This window comes from Nematolebias whitei, chromosome 3 (assembly GCF_014905685.2).
Source record: "Nematolebias whitei isolate Nwh7 chromosome 3, NemWhi1, whole genome shotgun sequence".
Lineage (NCBI taxonomy): Eukaryota > Metazoa > Chordata > Actinopteri > Cyprinodontiformes > Rivulidae > Nematolebias > Nematolebias whitei.
In genome coordinates this window covers 28,248,875-28,259,798 of record NC_056500.1, presented here as the reverse complement: position 1 = coordinate 28,259,798, position 10,924 = coordinate 28,248,875, and the positions used below count along the sequence as shown (strand labels likewise).

The window sequence follows — 10,924 nt, the reverse complement described above, 5'->3', positions numbered from 1 at the left end:
TATATATATATATATATATATATATATATATATATATATATATATATATATATATATATATACTGTTTATACTCACAGTATATAGAGATTGTGTTGTAAAGCACTTTGAGTGTCTTGATAAGATTAGGTGCTATATAAGTACAGTTCATTCACCATCCATTTAAAAGAGCACAGAATGCCATGATTTCAGCTCCCTGCCTCCTCTGCTCTCAGTAGGCCTGTCGCAATAAACAGTAAATCAATAAATCGCATGATAAATGAAAATTATCGACCTCATTTTCATTTATCGGCTTTATAGTTTCTACGTCTCTCTCTTTCTACTGGAGACACGGGATGACAAAAGGCTCAACTCCGGTGCTCTTCACTGACCCCTCCCTTTCTCTTTAAAGCCTGTTTTAACCGTCCAAAATCGCATTTTTGGATCATTAAAAGCAGCTAAGCTGAGAAGCTATGCTAACAGGCCGACCTCGGGGAAAAAACCTCCGTCTTGTCGAAGCTCTAAAATTCACGGTTGAAACCCGTGCCTATGTGAAAAAACGATTTTCTCTGCAAAAAGAAGCTGAGCACTTGTTTACTGATTTTTTAATTTTTTTTAATAAAAGCTTTGTGTGAAAAATGCTATGCTAAAGAGCTCAAACCACACTGAACGTCCGCCATTTTGAGTACGAAAGAGAGACAGCCCATGTCACATCATGGGGCAATTTTCTTAAAAATACACGCTGCTCACTCCCTCACTATCCATCCTTCGGTTCAACTAATCTTATACTGCCATCCGGTGGTCAAAAAAAGGTACTACATGCAAAACAAATTAACAAACATTTCTTCTTAAATTTGATAGTAATTACTAATTACTGTCAAATTTCAAACAATATTATTGTTTATAGCAATAATTTCTGAGACAATTAATGGCCCAGCAAAATTTGTTATCATGACAGGCCTAGTTTTCAGCCACCTGCAAGTGCTCTTGGCCACGCCCACTTTGCACGTTCTGCACAGAGAACAGCTGATCAGCTGCAGCAGGAAATTTATCCTGCAGTGTGGGCTGCACAAAGGCGCAGAAGGAAGCTTTTTCCCAGCTTTGTGGGTTGCACAAAGGTGCAGCAGGTGCTAAATACTTTAAAATAATTTATTTTAAATAAAAATTACATGCCGATCGTGCGGCTCATCCATTAGTCAGTCATTATGTGTAGTGTTCAGTCTTATTTTGAAAAACCGTGATAGATCGAGTCCGTGATAAACGAACTGCGAAATAGCTAGGGACCATTGTGTACCAAACTCTACCCTCAACTGTTGCTAATATAATCTGACACAATCCAGTGTTTCTCCTACCATTATCCAAAGAGGGCGTTCAACAGAAGTGGGCACCCCGCTTACTGACATTAACCCTACACCCCACCCCTCACCCCCAGTCTGACTTGTGCCAGAGACAGTAACCTAGGGGAAACACTGCAACCTCATCTCTAAAATTGTTCCTCTTTACTTATTTTAGCAATCACATATAACAATAGATTAATAACCACTGACTTAGTTTGGTGAAACTGTCCTTGAACAAGTTAGTGGCCACAGGCCAGCCAGATAGCCATGCAGATGAAATTGAGCCTTGATCAAGACGGCAAAGCCTAACTATCTTCCCTCCAAAGTGAAGACACATCAGTCTTTGTGCCTTCAAGTCACCAGAGGCACAAGGCTGAAGAGGTCCTCACTCACACCATGACAGCCCAATATGCCAAACAAAAGTGTAGTTCTCACGTTGTTTTTTTTTATCAATCAGTTGTCAAGTGAAAAATGTACTAAAAATCTATTAATTGTGTATGGTATCTCCATGTCTAATAGGCTATGTCTGAATTAATTAATAAATTACTAAACAAAACTGTGATAAACTACGAGAAGTGGTTGAACAAATGTTGCACAATATATTTTCTGACAGTCTCACATGTCAAGTGGTTGTTAGAACCATCACTTCTTTGCTGAACAGAGCTCTTTTTATAAAGTCTGGATGTAAGTCAGCTGATTTTGAAGAAACGCCAACAATGTCTTCACAAAACAGTCATTGCATTACAGGAAGTGCGCTCAGCAGTCGTGTTACTTCCTGCACCTAGATAAATCTAAATTTCACTCATGTTAAAACGTGCGTGCTTGAGAGGACACATACATACTATTTTTAATCCTGCTTTGTACAGTTTTACAGTTTTAAAAGTTGGACTCATTTTGTTGTCATGTGCTAAATATTAATATAAATAAAGTGGTATGGTATGGTATGGTATGGTATGGTATGGTATGGTATGGTATGGTAAATAATGAGTCTCTGAACTGCTATGGTAAGTGAGTGCAAAGCCATCTGTTTTAAAGTGAGGCTGACAGACAGTCTATTAGACATGGAGATATCATACACAAACCACTGTGAAATTTACAATCTCAACAAGCATGCACACTTACACCGTCCTCTATGTGCATACCATATTCATTACAAATACTCACTGTACTGCAGCCTCCTGCCACAGAAGAAAAAATAAATAAATTACAGTTCTATTTTGGGACACTTCTGTCTGGAGCTCAGCTGACACACACTTGCTAGGTTTAGGTTTATTGTCATATGCAGATCAAGACAAGGTCAACAATGCAAGAAATGCTCAGGACGAGAAGAACCGTCTCGACTTGCCAAAAAAATAAACAACAACAAATACCAAAAGTGAAAATGAAACATCTACACCAGCATGGTCCTATTGGCAGAGTGGTTCTACTAGCAGTGAGGTTCTCTTAGCAACATGATCCTATTAGCAGCATGGTACTGTTAGTAGTGTGGTTCTGTTATCAGTCAGGTTCTTTTTGCTGCATGGTACTGTTAGCAGTGGGGTTCTGAGTGGTGTGGTCTTGTTTGCAGACATGCTGCTATTAAACAATGGATACATATCATACAATCAAAATAATATAAATCCCACACGTATGGTTATGGTAAAAAGGAAGCACAACTTCTTTCAGTTTTAAGGTTGTATGCATCAGGACTTATTAAAGAGAAATCTCTGGTCTATCAAGTTACACAATGGAAAAATGTGACCTCAAATGTGTAACAAAAATGATACGTTCTACCATAATTAATCCAAAATGCAGAAAAACGTGAAGAACTTAAAAACTTGTAAAACTCCTCCTACTGCATTGTAATTCATACAATCCCACATCATGAAGGTCCTAGAGAGGCTTCTGTTGATCCACTTGACTAAACAAAAAAGCGCATATCAGGACCCACTGCAGTTTGCTTATCAGCGTGGACTTGGAGTTGAAGATGCCATCATACACCTGCTTCAGCAAACTCACTGTCATCTAGAAAAGGCAGACAGCACTGTGAGAGTCATGCTCTTTGCTTTCTCCAGTGCATTTAACACAATCCAGCCTGCTCTGCTTTGTCAGAAACTCCAGAAGACTCAGGTGGAGGCTTCAACAATCACCTGGATCAAAGACTACCTGACGGACAGACCACAGTTTGTGAGACTGAAGGGTTGTGTGTCTAACCAGGTGGTCAGTAGCTCAGGAGCACCACAGGGGACTGCACTCTCATCATTCCTTTTCACTCTGTACACCTCAGATTTCCAGTAAAAAACAGACTCCCGTCATCTGCAGAAATATTCAGATGACTCTGCAGTGGTCAGGTGTATCAGAGATGGACAAGAAGCTGAGTACATGGAACTGGTGGACCGCTTTGTGGCATGGTGTGAAAACAATCATCTCATCTTGAATGTGAACAAAACAAAGGAGATGGATTTCAGGAGAAACAGGAACAGGTCCAACCCTATTTCCATCAAGGGAGAAGAAGTGGAGATGGTGGAGAAGTATAAATACCTTGGAGTTCACCTGGACAACAGACTGGACTGGAAATGCAACAGTGTAGCGTCTACAAGAAGGGACAGAGCAGACTGTACTTCTTGAGGAAGCTGAAGTCCTTCAGTGTTTGCAGCAAGATGCTGCATATCTTCTATAAGTCTGTTGTAGAGAGCACTATCTCTTCTGCCATCATCTGCTGGGTTAGCAGCACCAGAGCAAGTGACTTAAAAAAGATCAACAAGCTCATAAAGAAGGCTGGCTCAGTTCTGGGGACTCCTCTAGAACTTTTGGAGATGATTGTACAAAGAAGGATTCTTCATAAAATGAATAACATTATAGACAACCCTCAGCATCCTCTTCATCAGACTGTCCTACAACAACAGAGTGTCTTCAGTCAGAGGCTTCTTCAGATCCGCTGCAAGACAGACGCTACAAGAGATCCTTCCTGCCCACAGCGATCAGCATCTACAACAACTCTTTAATGAAACCAGGATGACGAGTTACCACAACATTTAATTTATCTCTGGGATTAATAAAGTATTTTTGAATTGAATTGAATAAAGTAAGATAGTGCAAATCAAACCACATGAATAAAGGATAATCACCTACATTGTTTTGGCAGTTTGCTGCTTGGGAGCTTCGTTATGTGTCAAAGTGCAACAATGGAAAATAAATCAACAATAATTTAGAAAATAATCTACTGTTGTCCATAAATTTTTGTCTATTTTACCTTTTGTGGGGTTTTTGGGGGGCAGCATGGTTGCAAGTTGTTAGAGCTGCCACCTCTCAGCGAGTAGGCCGCTGGTTCAAATTCCAGCCAGGGGCCTTTCTGGGTGGAGTTTGCATGTTCTCTCCGTGCATGTAGGGCTGGGCAATATACCGAAAATTAACCGACACCAAAATTTATAACAATGATCGACGTAATTTTGCCCATGTCGGTATTTTCGGTGTTTTAAAAAGATTAAAATAAAAGTCATTTTTTTTCTTTTGGCTGTGCATAAGTAAGCTATGCTCATGTCCTTTTAAGATGCTGCGTTACATGCAGTCTGTAGTCACGTGACTCCACCCCATACAGTCTGTAACAAGAAGTGAAAGAGACGGTGCGGTTGAGAAAATGAAGGAAATTTCAAATGTTGAAGCAGCAGCGGTAGAGCTGGTCCAGGAGGGAGAGGAGCAGCTAAATTCCAAAAACAAAGTGAGAAAAAGAGATTGTATTTTTAATACTTTGCATTTACAGGAAAGTTATTTTATACTTATAAATTTGTTCAGTTGTGCTTATTTGTTCAAAATATATTAACTGTTGAACCCTGCAGATGATGGATGTTGTCTATCATGGTGCACTAATTTTCATAACTGGCTGTGATTATCGTACCCACCACTGCACCCAGTATTCACTGGTTAACTGGACATCATTAACTTCACATAGACTTTTCCACTGGTACATTTTCATCTTTAAATCACTTCTTGGTCTGCTGCCTTCATACATCTCCTCCTACATGTCTCTGCGTGAGTGCAGCTACAGCGTGCGCTCTCAGGACATTATTACCTGCAGTGTTCCCTCAGTGAGGACTGAACTTGGCCAAAAGGCCTTCTCCTACTCCGCTCCTGTTTCCTGGAATATCTTACAAAAAGATCTGAAGCTCTCGACCTTGACCTCTCTAAGTAGCTTTAAAAATCTGTTGGACTCCTGCCAGGGACCAATGCAAACATGTTCCTGTTTTTAGTTTTCTACATTCACCTTAGAATCTAGCTGTTTTTTGTTACTTTTCTTTTTTTAGCCATCCTATTTGTTAAAAAAATAAAATAAAATCTGTATGACTTTTTATAATTGTTTATTGTTGTCGCTGTTGTGCGTTGCTGTCATCATTCTTTGTTGAAATCAGGTCTCTCTTGTAAATGAGTCCTCGAGGCTCAATGGGATTTACCTGTCTAAAAAAAGGTTGAATGAAAAACAACTAAAAGTACACATTTTCTTCATTTATTTGCAGAAGCTGTGGTTTTAAAGTTCATTAAAGTGGCAATAAAAAGAGAATGATGCCATCAATATAACTGGCTGTGAATTATTTATGCCGGCCTATCACATTATTTTCAGGGGTGGGGGGTTGAAGTTATTGTCCATTTATCATTATCGAGGTGAACTGCTCAATATATTGTGATATTGATTTTAGGCCATATTGCCCAGCCCTACGTGCGTGCATGGGTTTTCTCCTGGTACTCCGGTTTCCTCCCACAGACCAAAAACATGCATGTTAGACTGACTGATAACTCTAAATTGTCCCTAGTTGTGAGCAAGAGAGTGAATGGTTGGTTGTCTTTGTTTGTCTCTATGTATCCCTGTGATGGACTGGAGACATGTCCCACGCCTCTCGCACAGTGACAGCTGGATATGGGCACAAATGACCTGTGTGATCTGGAAAGGAAGAAGCGGGTAAAAGATATTGGATGGATGGATGGATGGATGGATGGATGGATGGATTTTACTTTTTGAATGACTTTATTGAAAGGTAAAAAAAAAACACTCAACATAGATACTATTTTTTATCCTGGGAGAGAACATCCTACTTCTGAAAAAAGTGTTGCCAGGGAGAAAGCCCATGTCATCCAAAAAGAACATGGCAGTCTGATTTGGGTTTGCAAAGCTGAATTTAAACAAAGCACATATGTAACTTATGAAATAAAACACACTTTGTTCCTGTCTAAGACTAAAGTGTCAAGCACGGTGGTGAAGGGCTGATGATTTTGGATTGTTTTGTGGCCACAGTGCATCTTGCTCACACTGGATAAAATGTTAATTTTTTATATACCAAAATAGTACAGAATCAAATTTTGATGCTGTCAGTTCAACAGTTTGAAGCAAGGCTGAAATAAGGCCATGCAGCTTGACAAATGGCCCCAAGAACAGCAGTGAAGTTACAATAAAATGACTGAAAATTAGAAAACAAGAATCAGTGTGTTGCAATGAACCAATCCAGGCTGTAAACAAATTGAAATATTCTAGTTAGATTGGACCAGGGGTCTGCAATCTGTGGCTCTTTGGTTCCTCCTCAGCGGCTCTTTCAAGCTTTGACCAAAACTAACATAAAACTGAATTTTGCAGGTTCTTATAACCACAACAAAAATGACTAGTTTTAGCAGTTTTCCTGTCATTTCCTTTGCAATTGTGTGGATACTAGTACTAATACACAGAGTAAATTATACTCCCTTTAACTTTATGCTTTATTTCTTTTAAGTAGGATACTCAATTTCTCCACAATTAAAAAAATAACACATAAGCCTGCACAATTCATTGTTTGTTTGTTGTTGTTTTTTTTAATTGGCAAAATAATATCTTTTTTATTTATTTTTTATTTTACAACAATCCAGTCTTCTGTGATTGACTTGTGACCTGGATATGAGGACCAGTGACCCCCTGCAACCTGAAAAGGAAGAAGCCCCTTCTAACAAACATAAAGTGGCCCATGAGCCACCAGTTGATAATGACAATTGTAGCAGGTTTTGCGGCTCTGGACACGTTTAATGTAACGAACGAAGGGGCAGAAATAGCTCTTTTGATCGTAAAGGTTGCAGACCCCTGGATTGGACCATACGAGAGTTGTGCATTAACAAATGCCCACAAACCTCTATGTACTGAAACAATGTTGTAAAGAAGAGTGGGACAAATTTCAATATGGAAAATAATTATTTTAGTCATTACCTCAAAAAAATGGAAAAACAAGTAAGTCCTTAAATTATTTAACAAACAGTTTATGTATTTGAGTAAGTTTTATTAAATAAATTATCACACAAATGTTTTGTTCCAATTAAGGTTTATTGAACTTATTTTAAAACATAATAAGAACATGATTTTCTTCTGTTTATTAAGTAATAATCTGTACAACCTCAGATTTAAAAAAGGGTTAACTTTAGTTTAATCATGACTGCATGGGGTTTGACTTCTGCCAAGATGGAACATTTCTCATTTAGTTTTATTCATATTTAGTGTCAATTTTTCACAAAGTTCATTTGTTTGCACAAACCAGAATAAGGATCTCACATCCCCCAACTGATTTGATAAGTTTCCCATACAATATGGTGTGATGCCAGATGCAAAAGCTTTACAAATCTGAGGCACCAACACACAAACATAAACCATTTAACTTATTGCTACAATTTTCTTTACTAACAGTTTGAAAAATAAAAATTTCAAAGCATTTTTTTGTCTGGTGAATGACTAGAGGGATTCAGACAAATATTGTAGCACTAACATCTTTTCTGCCATGCTATTCTCACACTTCACTATCAGTGAACCACAGATAGTATCATTTCACAGGTATGAGAAATTGATAAGACCTGATTGACAAAGTCAACAGTGAAACCACAGCCTGGTGCAAACTAAATAAAGCTGGCCTATCCTGACTACTATTATTTGGATTCTCCTAATCAGAAGCTGTACTTTTTAAAAACGCACTTTTATCTCGTTTTCTAGTTCTGTATGTTTTGATGTGTGTGGAGATAATGAAAATGAAAAGTTTACAATGTGATCAAAACCAGCGCAAAAAACTGAGATTCACAATGTTTGGAACTTGGTGAAACTACTGGTAGATAAGAGCTGTGCGCAAACACAGCTGACCAAGGCTATATCTATAAAGGTGCTAGCATCATGTAAAAATATCATTATTTAATACTTTTAAATAGTTTAAAATGGTAACATTAGTTCACACTAAAAAGTGTGGAAAGGTCTGCTCAGCTGTTTTGATTTATTCCTCAACAAATTTCCCTTCTTCAAAACCTAAAAATAATCCATCCATTCTATTTGCCTGCCTTTTCCTTTCTCGGTCACAGGGCTACTGTCAGTCATGCCCAGCAGTCATTGTGCAAGATCCAGGGGACATCCTGGACAGTTTTGCAAGTCCACATAGAGACAAGTTGGATGTACAGTAGTCCCTCATTTTATCGCGGGGGATCTGTACCCTGAAGCCCCGCGATAAGTGGAAAACTGCGATGTCGGAATAAGTAGTAGTACATTTTAGTATTTATATATACATATATACTGAATTAAGGTGTTTAAAACCCTTCCCACACTCTTGCAATATTGTAAACAATAGTTCTAAACTCTAAACACTCTAAAAGAGCACATAATGTCATTCTTTCAGCTCTCTGCCTCCTCTCAGCCACCTGCCAGTGCTCTCGGCCACGCCCACTTCTTCACTGCAGAGCGGAGATATGACACGCTGCAGGAGGAAGCTTTTTTCTGCAGCTGTGGGCTGCACACAGGTGCAGCAGGTGTTAAACAAGTTAAAATAATTTATTTTATATAAAAATGTCAGTGATGAGCCAATCATGTGGCACATCCATCAATCAACTAATTGTGTGTCATGTCCAATCTCACTTTGAAAAACCGCCATAGAGCGAGTCTGCGAAAAACGAACTGTGAAGTAGCGAGGGACTACTGTACAAATAAACCTAACATGCAGATTTTTGATTAATGGGAGGAAACTGGAGTACCCGGAGAAAACAGATGCATGCATGAGAGAACAAGGTGAACCTGCATCCTTTTTGTTGTGAGGTGACACCACTAACAACCACTGTACCACTGTATCGCCCCTTGAAAATATTGTTTAGAAAGAAACTTTGCTGGCGCCTAACTGTACAAGCAGAAACTGGGACATCTATTGAGACCATGATCATATAGAACATTACACCATCTAGGTATCACTCCTCATTTCTCATTTGACTTATTCAACAAATTGAACTTTGTTTATAATCCACCTTACAGAAAAGTGTGTAACACAAAGTGCTTTATGGCAGATAAAAACAAAACATAAAAGAAAAGCAACAAAGAAGCAGACAAGAACCACATAGTAGCTATGTTTACATGGACATAAGTAATCCAATTAAACGGCCATTCGGAATAAAAATGTGTCATGTAAACACCCCATTCGGATTATTTTTTGTTGATTCAGCTTGCTTCGAAATAATTTGTAATCTGAATGAAAGGGGTGGTTTACACCGATTCATAATCCGAACGGTGTGCATGTAAACACTTAATTTGATCATTTTTTTCTAATTTAGGAAAACTGACCTGACTGCGCATGTGCGACCTATGTCTACATCACGCATTTCTGCCTGGCTAATGCTAATAATATTAGCATGACGGGGAAGCAAAACTGGTCGGTGAGCGACACAACATTTCTACTAGAAACTTTGAAAGAGCACAAAATGATCTGGATCACCTGTAACTCAATCAGGGAGTGCAGTAACATCTCCACCATCAATAAAACCTGTCGTGGGTCCATTTTGGGCGCTCAGGTTTGTTTATGTTCATCCTGGAAGTAAAACGGAAGTAGAACTTCTTCTTCGTGGGTTTTTAAGGAGAGTTTACCACTCTGCGCATGTCAGTACTTCTATTCAGAATAAAAGCCCACTGCATGTAAATGCTCATCATGAACGGATTGTGCCCATGTAAACAATATATTCAAATTATATGAAAGCATTTCAATGCGGTCAAAGAATTTTGTGCATGTAAACATAGTGAGTGACTGGAACATAATGGGCCTGAGAAAGTGAGGGAATGCTAATTTATTAATGAGGTAAACGGACTGCACTTATATAGCACTTTTCTATCTTATCAAGACGATCAAAGCGCTTTACAACACAATCTGTGCCCTCATTTACCCATTCACACAGCACTCTACTAGATCTCTACAAAGCTAATCTTAATCTGTAGAAACTAATCAGTGTGTTTAGATCACATTAATTCATTCAAACTTTATTTACATAGGTTAGTTCAATTGAGCCACGAGGACTCATTTACAAGAGAGACCTGAATTCATACACCGATGAGATATGCATCGGAGGCAATGAGGGGTTCAATGTCTTGCCCAGGGACACTTCGGCATGTGACGGCTGGTGGAATTGAACCCCCAACTCTTGCATTGGAGGACGACTGCTCTAATCACTCAGCCACAGCTGCCCTAATGAGGAAACCCTAGAAGTAGGGGTAAAAATATCAAAACAAATTTTAAAACCATGGATTCTAAAACCTGGGTATTAATAAAAACGAGACCCTGAAAAAACATTAGAAAGATATAAAAGTTACTTTGTTTTGTTAAAAATAAAATGTAAGTAA

The 10,924-nt window shown here is 38.6% G+C and overlaps 1 protein-coding gene across 1 annotated transcript in view; it reads right to left on the bottom strand.

Annotated features, from left to right (window-relative positions):
- Nucleotides 1-10,924, bottom strand: part of notch2 (notch receptor 2) — a 56,939-nt gene that overhangs the window by 36,377 nt on the left and 9,638 nt on the right. The gene's annotated exons all lie outside the window — the stretch shown is intronic.